Raw genomic sequence first — 16,213 nt, forward strand, 5'->3', positions numbered from 1 at the left:
TGGTAACAGGCTAGTTATATGCAATAACTTCAGCCTTATAAGAATCAGTACAATAGCGAGCGACGGGACCATCGTTTTTTATGTTACTGTAATCGCGTATACAGTAGCTGCAGAAAACTTTCTTACACCCGAACTTCCTTCTCATTTATTAATAAATATATGTGGTAAAACTGCTCACTGACTCTGCTGTGACCGTGCGCAGGGCAAGCGAGCAGTGATCGGGCACACAGAAGTCCAGAAAACGGGGTTTATTACGGACAGAGAACAACACGGTAGAACAACGTCAATGACCAGACTGGGGAAACAGACTTGAACGCGGACTAAATACACAGAACTATTCAAACTGACAGAAAACAGCTGGTTACAATCGGGGTTAAACACGTGGTTAATGAGGGGGCGTGGCACACACGAGGCTCTTATGAGCAGGTCATGACAGAACAAAAAGTCGCCCGGAGTGCGCGCCTCAGAGGAGGCTACGGACTAGACAGGACCGGGAACACAGGACCTGGAAAACAAAAGCAAAAACCATCAACAAGACACTGGGAACAGGACAGACACGCAGATCAGGCACAGAGAAAGCAACCAAGACAACACCTGACACAAGACGGGAAACGCTGACAGGCAGACTAGGACGGGAGACACAGGGGAAACATCAACGGGAGGGACAAAAGGACCGGAAGTGAACAGAGGAACCACAGGAGGATGAGGAGCTGAGACAGGATGGGAAGAGGGTTGTGGAGCAAACACAGGAGGGACAAAACAGGGAGGCCAAATGGGAAAGGTCGGGGGATAATGAGGAGCCCGAGGGAGCCACAGCGGGCAATGGGCGGCAGCTGGAAGGGCCACAGGTGACAGGGAGGCAGGAGGGGACCATGAAGGGGGCAAGGAGACAGGCTAAGAGACAGGCAGTGGAGTTGAGGAGGAAGTCAGAGGGGGCACCAGGGGAAGTGAGGAGAAAGTTGGAGGGGAGTCCGACGCAGGTGAGGAGGGAGGTGGAGCCACAGCCAGCGAAGGTGCAGCCGACCGACGACTCGGAGGAGGGGGACCTGCAGGCAACCACCGAACAGGAGCCAAAGGACCCGCAGGCCAATGGACCCCCCCCCGAGCCCCAGCCAAGGCAAGGGAGGGTGAGCAACTCTGGTCACTCCAGCAGAGGACCCTCGGGTATTCCACTGTCCAGGGCGACTCGGTGCATCATTGCCTCCGCTACCCTGTTCCTGAGCTGCTGCAGATTCAAACGACCCTATTCGGTGAGGAAGGCGTCCTTAGTCGGGGAATCCCCCACAGGATATCCCCAGTATCGACCGCCAGGGCGCGAGCTGTGGGGTCTTCCTGGACCTCTGGCTGTTGAAACCAGTACACCGCCTCGCTATATTTAGCTTCTATAAGGTGAAGCGTCTTCTTGCGGAGTCCAGTCATTTTGTTGTGTCCATGTGCAGGGCGAGCAAGCAGTGAGCGGGGAAGCAGGATTGGGCACAAGGAAGTCCAGAAAACGGGGTTTATTACAGACAGAGAACAACACAGGAGAACAACGTCAATGACCGGACTGGGGAAACAGACTTGAACACCAACTAAACACACAGGACTATTCAAACTGACAGAAAACAGGGGTAAAACACGTGGTTAATGAGGGGGCGTGGCACACACGAGGCTCGTACGAACAGGTCATGACAGACTCTGGTTAAAATAAAGTTGGATTGTGTTCGTCTTCTTGGTATATTGATTAATGGGATTAGTTTGGTATATATATGCATTTGCAGTAAAACAATTGTCAAAATATTAATATTTGAAAGCGACTTCATGCAGAATAGCTCTATGCACAATCTACGCGACTCAAGAGAATGACTACTCTGTGTGCCAGGATCGGTCCTCCTTGTCCTGTTCCTGTCTTTGTCTCCCTTTTTGGCCAGCAGGTGTCGCTGGTCATGCTGTTCTTTTCCCTGTTTCATTAGGTTTAGCTTTCCGTTCTGTTCCTAGTATATTCTCCTACACCTTGGGCCGCCTGGTTGAACAGGCTAAGCATGCAGCCAAGAACTAGTACTGTGATTCCCTGCTGATGTAGGTTCATGGCTGTTCAGAAGTCAGCCTCAAATTTGTTGAACAAGGTGTGCCCGAGAATGCTCAAGGGCTGTGCTGTGCTGTCGAACTGGGGGAGTCACTTCAACATGTCTTCAAGGGTCCCTGCACTCTGGAAGACATCACGCATCATCCTGGATCCTAAGAAGCCACACCTCAGTGACCTGAATGACTTCAGGACAGTGACCCTGAAATCCCACATAATGAAGACCCTGGAAGGGCTGCCACTCCATCTCCTTAGACTACAGGTCTGCCGCACAACTGACCCGCTGCAGTTCCAGGAGAAGGTGGGTGTAGAGGACGCCATCCTATGCCTGCTACACAGGGTTTACTCTCCTGTACACAAGGGGAGCAGGGCTGTGTGGATGATCTTCTTTGATTCCTCAGGCATCTTCAATGCAATCCAGCCCCTGCTACTGATAGAGAAGCTACTGTAGCAGGGATGAGGGTGGTCTCTCACCTGGTGTTCTGGATTGCTGACTACCTTACAGGCAGACCACAGTTTTTCAGGTTTGGCTCCTCTGAGACTCAGCATGAGTACACCCCAGGGGACTGTGCTTTCCCCGGTCCTGCTAACCCTATACACATCTGACTCCACCTACCCCATGCAGAAGTTCTCAGATGATATGGTAGTTGTGGGGTGTATTAGGGATCGTCTGGAGGGGGGGGTACAGATCAAACCATCTGCAGTTGAACCCCTCCAAAACAAAAAAGAGGGTTGTGGACTTCAAGAGTTTCCAGGCCCCCTCTATCACCAGTCTCTATCCATGGGGTTGACGTGGAAGTAGTCAGGACCTACAAGTACCTGGGGCTACAACTGGAGGACAAACTGGAGGACAAAGATGGTCATCACCAGCATCCTCTTCTATGTGCTGGTCTGCTGGGGACACAGTATGAAGAATAGAGACGCCGAGCGACTTTTTTGAGCTACTGTATAACTAAATTATCTATCTATCTATCTATCTATCTATCTATCTATCTATCTATCTATCTATCTATCTATCTATCTATCTATCTATCTATCTATCTATCTATCCATCCATCCAGCTTTTTGGGGTGGACAGCCATTGCGTCCTGTGGTCACATTCATGAAAAACAAAGTCCCACACTGTCACGGAGATAGTCGCTCTGCTTGTATGAAGCTGAGGGTAGATAGGACACACATTAGTGCCAGTTTATCTGTTACGGTGCCAAACATAACAGCAAGTTTCTAAAGAGAAAGGGAAAAAAAACAAAGACATAGTGCATCTTTGTGCTTGTTATGGCCAATTCATTTGCAGTTTGTCTGCAGTTACATCTTAATCAGCGATACAGATAAACCAGCGCACATGAACAGCTGAAGCGGCACTCCGTTTATATCCCAGCATTCGCTATGGGGTTGTTTCACATTTGTCTTGGAGACAGAGAGGCAAAGGCTGGGGATGGTGTGCGGCTCTATGCCCTCAACCGGAAAGTCACTGGTTCGAATCCTGCAGCTGGCAGAATGATTTCAGCGGTGGGTTCCTGAGCCTTTTAATTTGTACAGTGACAGGCTGAGTTTGTGTTCTAATCCACACTCACACATCTCGGGAAAAAAGCTCATGTGGAATAAATGGACGGGAATGAACAATGATGCGTCCTAATCAGCGCACGCATTCAGAAATGCAATACGGATGCTCTGTGTAAGAGCTTAATGTGTCAGTCCTAACATCTCTGCTGCCTTTCAGCATTGTTACTGATTAACAAGACCGTGGTGCAGGCAGCTTTAATTTGACATCCACAGGTTCAGTGATTGTCATTCACAATGAATATTTCCTGGCATCACTATTCATCGAGAAAATATTCACTATTTGCCCTTTTCACACGTATGACTTCAGAAGAAGCAAAGTATAAAACTAAGCATGAATACAGACCTTAGGAGGCACCAATTAAATGGGGGGGGGGGGGGGTTATGAGTGTCCTGAGCCCTGGCCACTCACTTATGTGAAGGTCGAATTGGACTTGGTGCCTGATCCTGCCTGATAAAGCTGAAATGCCCTCTGCTTTCAGTAACATTGCACTGTGACCCGCCTGGTTCCATTTCGGGGAAGAGTGCGCTGCTTCCTTTATGCTAACGTGAAGCATTGACTTTTCAAGGTAGATATTAACGCCTGGAATCTGAGTGCCGTGTCCTGATTCCGCAGGAACCACCCTTATCAGATGGGGGCACTTTGCACCTTGGTCCATATCACAGGTCCTGAAGTGGAATTCTAATGCGGGCGCGTACCTTCAGGAAGACGTTTTTCAAAAGATTAATAAAAATGAAACTTCCCTTGCTGTAAGTTTCAGCCCCATACCCTCGTTTAGTTGGATATCTCGCGTTTGTCAAGGTCTTCCGCATCCCACACGTTCCCTTATGTTAGACATTATCGCTGTGGCTGGTGAAAGGAGCGTTTCCGTAATCCTGCCTCTCTCGCCCTGGGCAGATGCCATCAGCAGAGGCACATAAAACGACAGCATGCGAAAGCAAGGCATGCGAAGGTCTGAGCAGGCGGCAGGAAGCATCGCCTCGTCGGAGCGCATGCCACAGCCACTCGCTTTGGTCCTCGGGTAGCCGAAGCAAGAGGCTACAGATCATTCCGTTAATAAGGCGAGTCGTTAGAAGGCCGGGTGATATGTATCACATCCACCTGTCCATCGTCCAAGACTGTTACGGGGTCACGGCTAAGCCTTGAGCCAATCCCATTAATCGGAAGGTTCCCCAGACCGGAGAAGCACTGCATGGGACTCTAGGCTATTGCTGTATGTGCACACATGCTGACACACCGTAAGCAAATCTCAGACTCACCGACCTGTTTTTGGGTAAAACTGGAGCTCAGTCGGGACCCGGAAACTCCACTCACAGATACGGCACTGCAATACTCCACTCACAGACAGGGACGGATTATGGGTTGTGTGGGCCCCTGGGCAAAACTTTCGCGAGGGCCCCCCCCCCCCACCACCACCACCACCACCACCAGCACCACCACTACAACCACCACAATTCAAGGGCCCTTGGCAGCCAAACGCCCCCCCCCCCTATAGGGTCAGGGGCCCTTGTAGGCAGAGGATCAAAGAATGTAGGCCCTCTAAAATAGACAAACGGAAATACATTGTTGGTAAGTGTTGCAAATTGTTTTGGGCTAGGGGCCCCACGGGCCCCCTGCACCCCAAGGGCCCCTGGGCAGCGGCCCTGCTGGCCCGGTCCGTAATCCGTCCCTGCTCACAGATACGGCACTGCAATACCCCACTCACAGATACGGCACTGCAATACCCCACTCACAGATACGGCACTGCAATACTCCACTCACAGATACGGCACTGCAATACTCCACTCACAGATACAGCACTGCAATACTCCACTCACAGATACGGCACTGCAATACTCCACTCACAGATACGGCACTGCAATACTCTAATGTTGGAATGCTGATTCTCTTGGATTTCAGTACATAAATCCCAGACGGATCTGGCCGACCGGGTGGGGCTCTGTGTGTCGTTCTCAGGAGGTCCTCCCCCCTCCCCCGATGTTAAGAAGAGGAGGTGTCACCGTACAACGGAGCAGATCAGATGCAAGTCCTCCGTTACAAATACATTATTCCAGACTCTGATGCTGAATGCCTGGCATCGGATGGCGGTGAGATTTGAAAGACTAGCAGAATGAGATTTTTACTGAATCAAATTACAATTGGGGGCGTAGGTATACTTTAACTGTCGCTGGGGATACTCTTCCGCAGCAGGTCAGCGTTCATTCAGTGGAACAGGCACCCAGGTATGTGACAGAATGCATTCTGGGATAGCAGCAGAACTCTGGCTCACACGGAAAGGCCGTTCCTTCCCACTGAAACTGGACAGTGTTGCTTCATCACATACTAAAGGAAAAACAGAGGCATATTCCAGGCGTTTCACTCAACAGAGGACAGAGGTTCTCCACTTACTGTTCCCAGAGGTGTTTCTGGGGGCAAAAGAAAAACTCCATGGCCCCCCCACCCGTCCTTCAGCGTGAAGTCGTAATTACTAACATCAACAAAGATAATTTAATAAACACAAGTCCTTTATTCTCCCTTTTTGTGAAAAACAGGACACACTAAAAAGGCAGAATTGTTGTTGCAGTGTCCTACATATTCAGCCCCCTCGCGGCTTGGGCCCCCTTGCCTGTCATGTCCCCACAGTGCAGTGGGAGCTGCTGGCCTGTAGGCGGGTACACGGCAGGCCTCCTTAGGCAGAGATCACAGGCAGTCTCCCACTGCATGAGGCTCTCCGCAGGGTCAGCTGGCGTTGGACGTACCCCCCACCACAGGAAAACGCCGTTAGCCCTGGAACCGCGGGGCCAAACTAAACGAAGCAGACGCATAATTACCACGCCTTGTAAAATATGTCCCGATAAATTGGAATATTTCCAATGCAGAACGACTAGGCAAGTTAATGTGTTTCCTGTCCCACAGCTATATCCTCTCAGTCACAAAGGGAATTACGAGAGCAGAGATTAATAAACAAGCACAGCTTGCATGTACTGGAGACCAGCCTTGGAACAGATTACAGAGATAACAAAATATACTACAAAGTTCATTAACAATCTCAATATTTTATAGAAAAGTTCGCTGTAAAAAATAGGGATTAAAACTGTAAAGATATGATGAAAAATGTAATTTAATTTAGAAATAATTGTGTGTTGTCATGAAATATAAGATATAGCATAGACTGTATAAGAGCAAAGGTATTATTTCATTTACCTTCATGGGCTCGAAGGTGACACATATCTTGCTCCTGTTGGACAGCTACAGTATGGAAGGCAGGGGAGTGAGGCCCCGTGTGGTTGGTGTCCAGACCCGCCCATTTCATACATCGTTCTGTTTATATCAGTTCTAAGAGTCAGATTTACACTACATGGACCATAAAATGAATGAAGTCAACTGGACAAGGAAACTCAGGTAAAAGCAGAGCCGTGAGCGTACAGTAACAAACATAAATGGTAAATGGACTGCATTTATATAGTGCTTTTCTACTCCTACGGATATTCAAAGCACTTTACTTTTCATGCCTCACATTCACCCATCGACACACTCATTCATACACAGGTGACGGAGGCTGCCATACAATGTGCCAACCTGCTCACCAGGAGCAATTTGGGGTTCAGTGTCTTGCTCAAGGACACTTTGATGGGGTCAGGAGGAACCAGGACTCGAACTGGCAACCCTCAGGTTGTTGAACGATAGCACTACCCCCTGTGCACCTGTTTATATTTGATTTCCAAGGAAGTCTCTGTCCTCTTGCTGTGAGGTGCAGGCAGCTGCTCTCGTACCCCGAGGAGCAGGAAGTGTGTGGCCGGTTCTCCAGCTGCATCTCATCGGCGCTTTGTGCTTTAATAAGCCCCGGAGTCCTCAGGATCCCGCTGGCCGCCCTCCAGTGTTGTTACCTCCTCTCCTGACCTGCACCTCCAAGCTCCCCCGCGCTGATGAGCCAGGTATGCATGAACACCGCGGCGCCATCAGCCGAGGGAGCCACTGTAACCAGGAGCATGCGTGTGTGTGTAAGCGTGTTCATGTGCCTGTAAGCATGTTCATGTGCATGTAAGTGCGTTCATGTGCATGTAAGTGCGTTCATGTACCTGTAAGCATGTTCATGAAAGCGTGTTCATGTGCCTGTAAGCGTGTTCATGTGCATGTAAGTGCGTTCATGTGCCTGTAAGCATGTCCATGTGCATGTAAGTGTGTTCATGTGCCTGTAAGCATGTTCATGTGCATGTAAGTGTGTTCATGTGCCTGTAAGCATGTTCTAGTACATGTAAGTGTGTTCATGTGACTGTAAGCATGTTCTAGTGCATGTAAGTGTGTTCATGTGCCTGTAAGCATGTTCATGTGAGCATGTTCATGAGCGTGTTCATGTGCACGTAAGCATGTTCATGTAAGTGTGTTCATGTGTGCGTAAGCATGTTCATGTAAGCATGTTCATGAGCGTGTAAGCGTGTTCATGTGCCTGTACGCATGTTCATGTGCCTGTAAGCATGTTCATGTAAGCATGTTCATGAGCATGTAAGTGTGTTCATGTGCCTGTACGCATGTTCATGTGAGCATGTTCATGAGCGTGTTCATGTGCACGTAAGCATGTTCATGTAAGTGTGTTCATGTGTGCGTAAGCATGTTCATGTAAGCATGTTCATGAGCGTGTAAGCGTGTTCATGTGCCTGTACGCATGTTCATGTGCCTGTAAGCATGTTCATGTAAGCATGTTCTAGTGCATGTAAGTGTGTTCATGTGCCTGTAAGCATGTTCATGTGAGCATGTTCATGAGCGTGTTCATGTGCACGTAAGCATGTTCATGTAAGTGTGTTCATGTGTGCGTAAGCATGTTCATGTAAGCATGTTCATGAGCGTGTAAGCGTGTTCATGTGCCTGTACTCATGTTCATGTGCCTGTAAGCATGTTCATGTAAGCATGTTCATGAGCATGTAAGTGTGTTCATGTGCCTGTACGCATGTTCATGTGCCTGTAAGCATGTTCATGTAAGCATGTTCATGAGCATGTAAGTGTGTTCATGTGCCTGTAAGCATGTTCATGTGCATGTATGCGTGTTCATGTGCATGTAATCATGTTCATGAGCATGTAAGTGTGTTCATGAGAATGTAAGCGTCTTCACATGCCTTCAGAATGCAGGGTTTCCAACTTTGGTCAGTTGACTGGAGTGAAATTTTCAATTTGACACAAGTCTGTATACAGATTTACATGTATGTAGCAGTTTTATTAGTCTGTAGGCTTTGCAAGCTACCCAAACGCTTTTGATATAGCCAATTTTAGGTTTATAATGGAATAGTATAGATTTGCTGTAAGATTTCTTGCTTGTGAGTCTGAAAGCGTGAGTGTCAAGCCGGATGCGTGACAGTTGACAGCGCCGAACATGTGTTTCCACATTAATCATTAAACATTCAAAAGAACACAGCTCTGAACAGTGCCCATATGTGACGGGAATTTATATTAGCAGGATTAGCAGTGACAATGGTATGGTGATCTCCTCTGTGAGAACATTTCTGTCTGAACCCACTTTTATGCTGTTCTGGGGGCATGTTGTAAAACATGGCATCTGGACCACATCTCCTGGAAATTCTCACTTTGGAGCAACCTATCATTTAAATTAGTTTAGCTCTATGTTCAGTTTAATTTCCCCTCTCCTCTCATCTCTTCCCCTCTCCTCTCCTCCCCTCTTCTCTCCTTCCCTCCCCTCCCTTCTTCTCTCATCTTCTCTCCTCCCTTCCCCTCTCCTCTCCTCTCCTTCCCTCCCCTCCCTTCTTCTCTCATCTTCTCTCCTCCATTCCCCTCTCCTCTCATCTCTTCCCCTCTCCTCTCTTCTCCTCCCCTCTCCTTGGGAGAAGCCAAGTTTGACAAAATCAGATGAGCCACTGGTCCATCACACGCTCTAATTAACCCTGCACCCTTCCTGTACATGACGGACACCCTGAGTAATAAGATCAAACAGAGCCAGAAGCTACAGTCGCACCGCACAAACCACCCCGGCCTGCCGTCGGCGCTTTGCCGGGTCCCAATTCCACCCCATCTGCACCCTCATTTGCCAGGTGATGCTGTCCTAATGGGGGACCTGCAGCCCTGACCCGACAGCCAGGTGCGTCTCCTTGGCGATGTCATGACGACGAGGACGAGGACGTGTCCACAGCAGCCCGAATGTCAGCGCTGACACATTCAGGCCTCCTGAATTCAGAATCCGCAGAATGTTTGAAGTCTGCCGCTTAACTGCCTCGCGTTTCTCACGCTCGTTAGCACGTCGATGTGCAGCCGCTGGCGTGCCAGACTCACTTATTTACTCTCTGCTTGCACGTCTTTCGGCGCTCGGTTTAACTGCTGCCTCCGTCGTGCAGCTCGGCACGAGTCCTTCACCTGAAATCAGCCCCCTTAAAGTCACACACAGGGCATGGGCGTGCTGTCTAGCCCCCTTTCTACAGAGTAACAGCTTATGTTTACTAAGAACTTCTCGCTCAGTGTATGCCAGCACACCTTCTCCAGGCCTTCACAGATCGTGTGTCATACGAGCCCTGTGCCGGTGACTGATCTTCCAATCAAAGCTCATGTTAGAATCGCGCCGCGGTCTGCATCGTGGGCTGGTGACACGCTCCCCGTTCCAGCTTAGATCCGGAGGCATTCAAAGGTGACACACGTGGTGGGCTTGCAATCTTCGTTCCCCGCCCAAGCCTGGCAATTTCTCTCCATTTCACAGATAAGTGTGACAGGAGTGTCTGTAGCTTATTGCGAGTGCAGAGGGTGTTTTCAAGTGAGAGCGAATCTGGCTGGAATCTGAAATGAGCATGTCTAATATCCCCATCATTAATGGACGTTAGAGGTATGCAGTGCATTATGGGGAATCCCGCTACTGGCGTACACTTCTATTGTGTGACAGAACCACAGGGAACCACAAGGAAAATGAATTTCATTATCGTTTGGTCTGATTAAAATGCAAATTGATGTGTCCATTTATCATCCAATCAAGATGCAAGTGAGCTAATTTCTACAAAAAAGGGGGAAAAATTGAACATGATTTTTAATTATTAGTATTAGTTGAATAATGCTTCTGTGTAAATGTCTTTCATATCCTTTTCAGTGTCAATTTTAATTTTGCACAGTTTTGTGCTGTGAAAGCTATAAAATTCATATCATCCCCAGAAAATATTCAAGAATTAATCTGGTACTCTGTTTTAACACAAAGCTTTTAATTTCCCACAAATGAAAGACAGAAATTCCCCAAAATCACACAAAACAGAAGTTAATCAACTGAAGCGCCACGATGTTTCTTTATTTCTCGAAAATGTAACATCTGTTACAAACCACGCTTTAAAGAGCTGCCGCAGTGCAATATAAATGTCCGCCTCGGGGCACTGCGATGGAGACAAAGCGGTTGAGACGTACATCAAACCATCGGCATCATCCAGCTTGCACTTCCATTGTAGAGCCCTGATTTTTCAAAATCCAATATTAGCAACACCAACGGCGATAAGGTAAACCACAGTGAAGTGTGTGGTAGTATGAAAATAATTCACAACAACATAGGGTAATAATCCATGACAACATAGGGTAATAGTCCACAATAACACAGGGGAATAATCCATGACAACATAGGGTAATAGTCCAGATCAGTCTCCTTCCAACCCAGGCTACACCTCAGACACCAGGCAGATCAGTCTCCTTCCAACCCAGGCTACACCTCAGACACCAGGCAGATCAGTCTCCTTCCAACCCAGGCTACACCTCAGACACCAGGCAGATCAGTCTCCCTCCAATCCAGGCTACACCTCAGATTCCTTGCAGATCAGTAACCTGTTGTGTTCATAAAGCTGGAGGTGGGCCTTCAAAGTGAGAACAGACTTCGTGATGCGAGCATCCGCCACATTTCCCAGCAGACAAAGGGGTCTTTGGTTTCTCAGAGTGTTGAAATTCGCTACGAATAGCGTGGGAGCACTGCTGATCGGCTCCTTTTCAATGCTGCTTGATGTACAGTAAACCGTTCTAACGGCACATACAAATGCAGGGCAGGCAGTTAGTGCTCGGATTCCACCAAGCTCTTCTCAGAGGAGTTAAACTTTCAGCTCTACTAGGACTTTCACAGTAGGGTGGTGAACTATGCTAAGTTACTAATAACAATAATATTAAAGGAAAATCGTGTCATCACCATCTGATAGCTAAGCATTCAGTGAGGTTGCCGGCTTCTTAGTGCCTGGTGTAAGAACGCCGCCGTCCTCAGAGCCAGCAGACCTACGACGGGAAGCGGCTGAGTGCTGAGGGTGATCCTGGGCAGCATGACATACAGGCAACGGATCCTCACAGGAAGCATCGGCCGTTTCCCATTTCCAAAACGCTCAGGAGGAAAACGTCGCTTGGCAATAGGAAGGGGAAGCCATCGCTGAGTATGGCTGTCGGCACCGTTCCCTGAATACTGCTGATTTTGTGAGCGAAGCTTTGATGGTAAAAGTGGATTGAGCTTCAAATTAGTAAGCAATATAAATAATTCATCCGCGTCTTTCACACTTGCTTTGGCTCCTTAGTTGGCTGCCTCCTTTCTGCTGTTTAATTGCTCATTAAATGAGAAGAAGTTTGAGAAGTCAACTCTGTGTTTCCTTATCAATCCTTGTTAATTAAAACACAGGAATAAAACAACTTATTTTTGATCATGAAATGTTGTGCGGCTATATTTGAAATTTTAAAAGCCTAATCTAATATTCTTCCCACAAAATTTCTCCTCTGCCAGATGTAATTCATATCTATCACATGTAATTTATATCTACGGTGTAACATGCAGATTTTCTTGTTTATAATAACTCAGGCTTACAAATGCAGTAAGTAGCCAACACATGTCTGGGAGTCACATAATGATCAAGGAGGGGTGTGGGAAATATATTCCAAACAAAGATACATGCACACACACACACACACATACATACACACACACACACACACATACATACACACACAGACACACATAGACATATACCTATCTACATGGGGACTGTCCATTTATTTCTAAAGGAAAAACCCTAATCCCAATCACGACACCCTTAACCCCGCACTGTGTATGTATGGAATGGTGAGCAGTATTGTGGGTTTCTGCACTGTGTATGTAGATGGAATGGTGAGCAGTATTGTGGGTTTCTGCACTGTGTATGTAGATGGAATGGTGAGCAGTATTGTGGTTTCTGCACTGGGCATGTAGATGGAATGGTGAGCAGTATTGTGGGTTTATGCACTTTGTATGTAGATGGAACGGTGAGCAGTATTGTGGGTTTATGCACTTTGTATGTAGATGGAATGGTGAGCAGCATCGTGGTTTCTGCACTGTCTATGTAACATTATATAGATATATAATGTTAGCTTCATATTTGTACATTAAAACTGTATTAAAACAATTATTATTATTATTATTAAAAAAACATGTAAATTGATGTTTTGTCGAGTTTACAAATCGATCTCTTCCTTCTACATATAATACCCGTAGCCATTTGTTGTCAGAGCAAAACACAGCAAATAATGTTGTATTGTAAAAAGCCATCAGCTCATTCCAATAATGTAAACATCAGTGTATTTGCGGTTAGCTTCCTTCTCTCTATACTTCTGTGTAACACAGAGAAGAACCATCCAATTCAAAACAGTCTGCATTCTGTGCAAGATCTTGGTGCTGTTCGCTAACGGGGAATGTACTTTTCATCAGGAATATTTAAAACTAGTCTTTATTTGACTGGATTTAATGGCCTGTATATTGTTTTACATAACAGTGGGATTACCCTGTAGACATTTTAAACACAAGGACAGAAAATCATGTTGTTCACTGGATTGGCAAACGTACTGAGAACCTGACCTTGAGGAAACATTGCTGTGTTAGATTTGCAGATCCGCACCTTTCTGTGGAAAGTACAAGCAGCTGCACAATGGGAAATCCATCTCAGGAACATCTGAATTTCTGAAAGCCTTTTGGAAATCAGTCCCTTTAACAATGACATCCGCAGGAGTCTTTCAATTTCCCAGCATAGCTGCTAAAGAGAATCAGTGAACTTTTCATGTAGCTAAAATATTCACTTAGATATTCCACATGCTCAGGAGATACACAGATTATGTCAGGAAGTGAATAATCTAAAGGAGCTGCTCTTAATTTAAAGCCATGATCACCGATGGGTCTCTCTGTGCTTCATAGTGCTTTGTTTCATACCAGCAGCCTGGATCACAGGCTCCTCGAACCCAGCACAGTCACAGCAGTGACATTCTCGCACAGACTGTGCCGCCCTGCTGTTTATATTTCACTTCTGTTATCTCTAATTGTCCCCGAAGCTCTTGTGTTCTGCTTCTTCCTCACTCCGCCCTGGGGTTGTCTGGAATAAAACCACACTCTGTCTTTCAGTACCACCGAACCCGTCCACAACTAAACTAATTCTAAACAAAATGAAAAAGATGAGAAAAGAAATGACACAGACTAAGCCTAACTCCCTAACCAACACACAGAATAAGCCACACGTGCGCAAAACAACATAGCAGTCACTCCATTCAGGCCATTTTGCGCTCCCAGGGATTCCTCGTCAGATCTAAAGTGAGGCTAAGCCAAAACCCCCCCAAAAACACCAAATAAAATTATTTAATTTTCATTCTAAATGGTTGTTTACTCATTTTTCCATCATCAAAAGACATAAACACATACACACACAGAAGCTCAGAACTACACATCATCATATTGAACATGATGCAGGCTGCATTTTATCTGACACATATGTTCAGGTACATTCTAGGCTGCAGATATTCAGGTGCATTCTAGGTTGCAGATATTCAGCTGCATTCTAGGCTGCAGATATTCAGCTGCATTCTAGGCTGCAGATATTCAGGTGCATTCTGGGCTGCAAATATTCAGGTGCATTTTAGACCGCAGGTATTCAGGCACAGTCACTCTGCTTATCCTCTGTCCTGCTTCTGATCATAGTCTAAATTTTCGGAAGGCTGCCTTCCTCTGTGCCGTGGCCTTCAAAACCTATTATGCTGCAACTAGAAATAATAAAAAAGAAAAGTGGTAATGAAAGATAATGTGGGTTTGTGCTGTGTTTCCGTGCGGTTGCCAGGTACCCCAGAGCATGCGGAACATGGCCTGATCTGTCCGAGCATAGGGTCAGGGCTGCATAGAGCCTATCAGTGTGGTATAAGGCAGCACGGCTGCTGTCTGTCCCCAAGGTGGCGCTGTGCTGCCTTTGAATCATACCGCTGCTGATAATCCCTGTCTCACTAATGCATGACCATGCACACCGTGGCCCGAAAAAAACGCTGGCCTGGTTATCTGGGGCAGGCAGGGGAAGGTGCGTACACTGCAATACAACACCTTCGTTTCCCCCCAAAATCAATCAGCACCGATAACAGGCAAAGGTGTCAAAGGATGACGGACAAATCACTATTAGATTGACTTCTAAACAGGCTACTCTCAGCTGTGTCTTGAATAACCAAAAAGATACAGTATACATTGATAGCTAAGATCTGCCAGGTATCACTGCAACACTGAATGGGAATGTCCTCTCGGTTTATGATGCTATCTGGCTGAGAGCACTGACATTACACAGGAAAGACTGCTGTCCCAAAGTGAACTTATCTCCCATAGAAGCTGCAAACGATGCAGACTTACAAGTTATGCAACTATCGCTCTGCGAAAGCTTTTATCTACAGAGACGTGCAGTTTTGTGCCTCTACAGCATAGTCTACATGAGCAGCTTTCTCTGCTGCAGCTCTGTCTGTACTGGGATTTGAGCCACCAGTATTAAGGTCATAAAACCTGCCCTCCAGGACCTGCTCCTATACCTGCTCCTGTAGCTGCCCTCCAGTACCTGCTCCAGTACCTGCTCCTATACCTGCCCTCCAGTACCTACTCCTATACCTGCTCCAGTACCTGCTCCTGTACCTGCCCTCCAGTACCTGTTTCAGTACCTGCTCCTGTACCTTCCCTCTAGTACCTGCCCTCCAGTACCTGCTCCAGTACCTGCCCTCCAGTACCTGCTCCTATACCTGCTCCTGTACGTGTCCTCTAGTACTGGTTTCAGTTCCTGCTCCTGTACCTGCCCTCCAGTAGCTACTCCTATACCTACTCCAGTACCTGCTCCTGTACCTGCCCTCCAGTACTTGCTCCTATACCTGCTCCTGTAGCTGCCCTCTAGTACCTGCCCTCCAGTACCTGCTCCTATACCTGGCTCTCATTCTTCCTCAGATAAACTACAGAACCAATGAACGACAACCGTTATATGAAACGTGCCGAATGATTATTTGATTCTTCAAACAGTCCTCAATATACAAAAAGTGAACAGCACGTTGAAATATTTTTTATATTTCATGTAAACAAGGGACTCCCTCCCCAAATGATCAAAGTTTGTTATAAACGTAATGTGGTTACGGATATATCCAAACATCCAAAAATAAAACCAGAGCAGCTCCATGTATTACAAACTGCTGAATAAAGGACAACAAAAAGATCAATTTTCTTCTCAAGACACACAAAACTCACACGCCCATTCTGATCCAAAGATCTGAGGGATAATTCTATGATTAAATCAGATTATGTCACTATAAGCACTTGTGAAACATTGTCCAGCTGGATAGTTAACTGAACCATGTGGATTTGGATAAAAGGC

This window comes from Brienomyrus brachyistius, unplaced genomic scaffold (assembly GCF_023856365.1).
Source record: "Brienomyrus brachyistius isolate T26 unplaced genomic scaffold, BBRACH_0.4 scaffold53, whole genome shotgun sequence".
In the NCBI taxonomy this organism is placed as follows: domain Eukaryota; kingdom Metazoa; phylum Chordata; class Actinopteri; order Osteoglossiformes; family Mormyridae; genus Brienomyrus; species Brienomyrus brachyistius.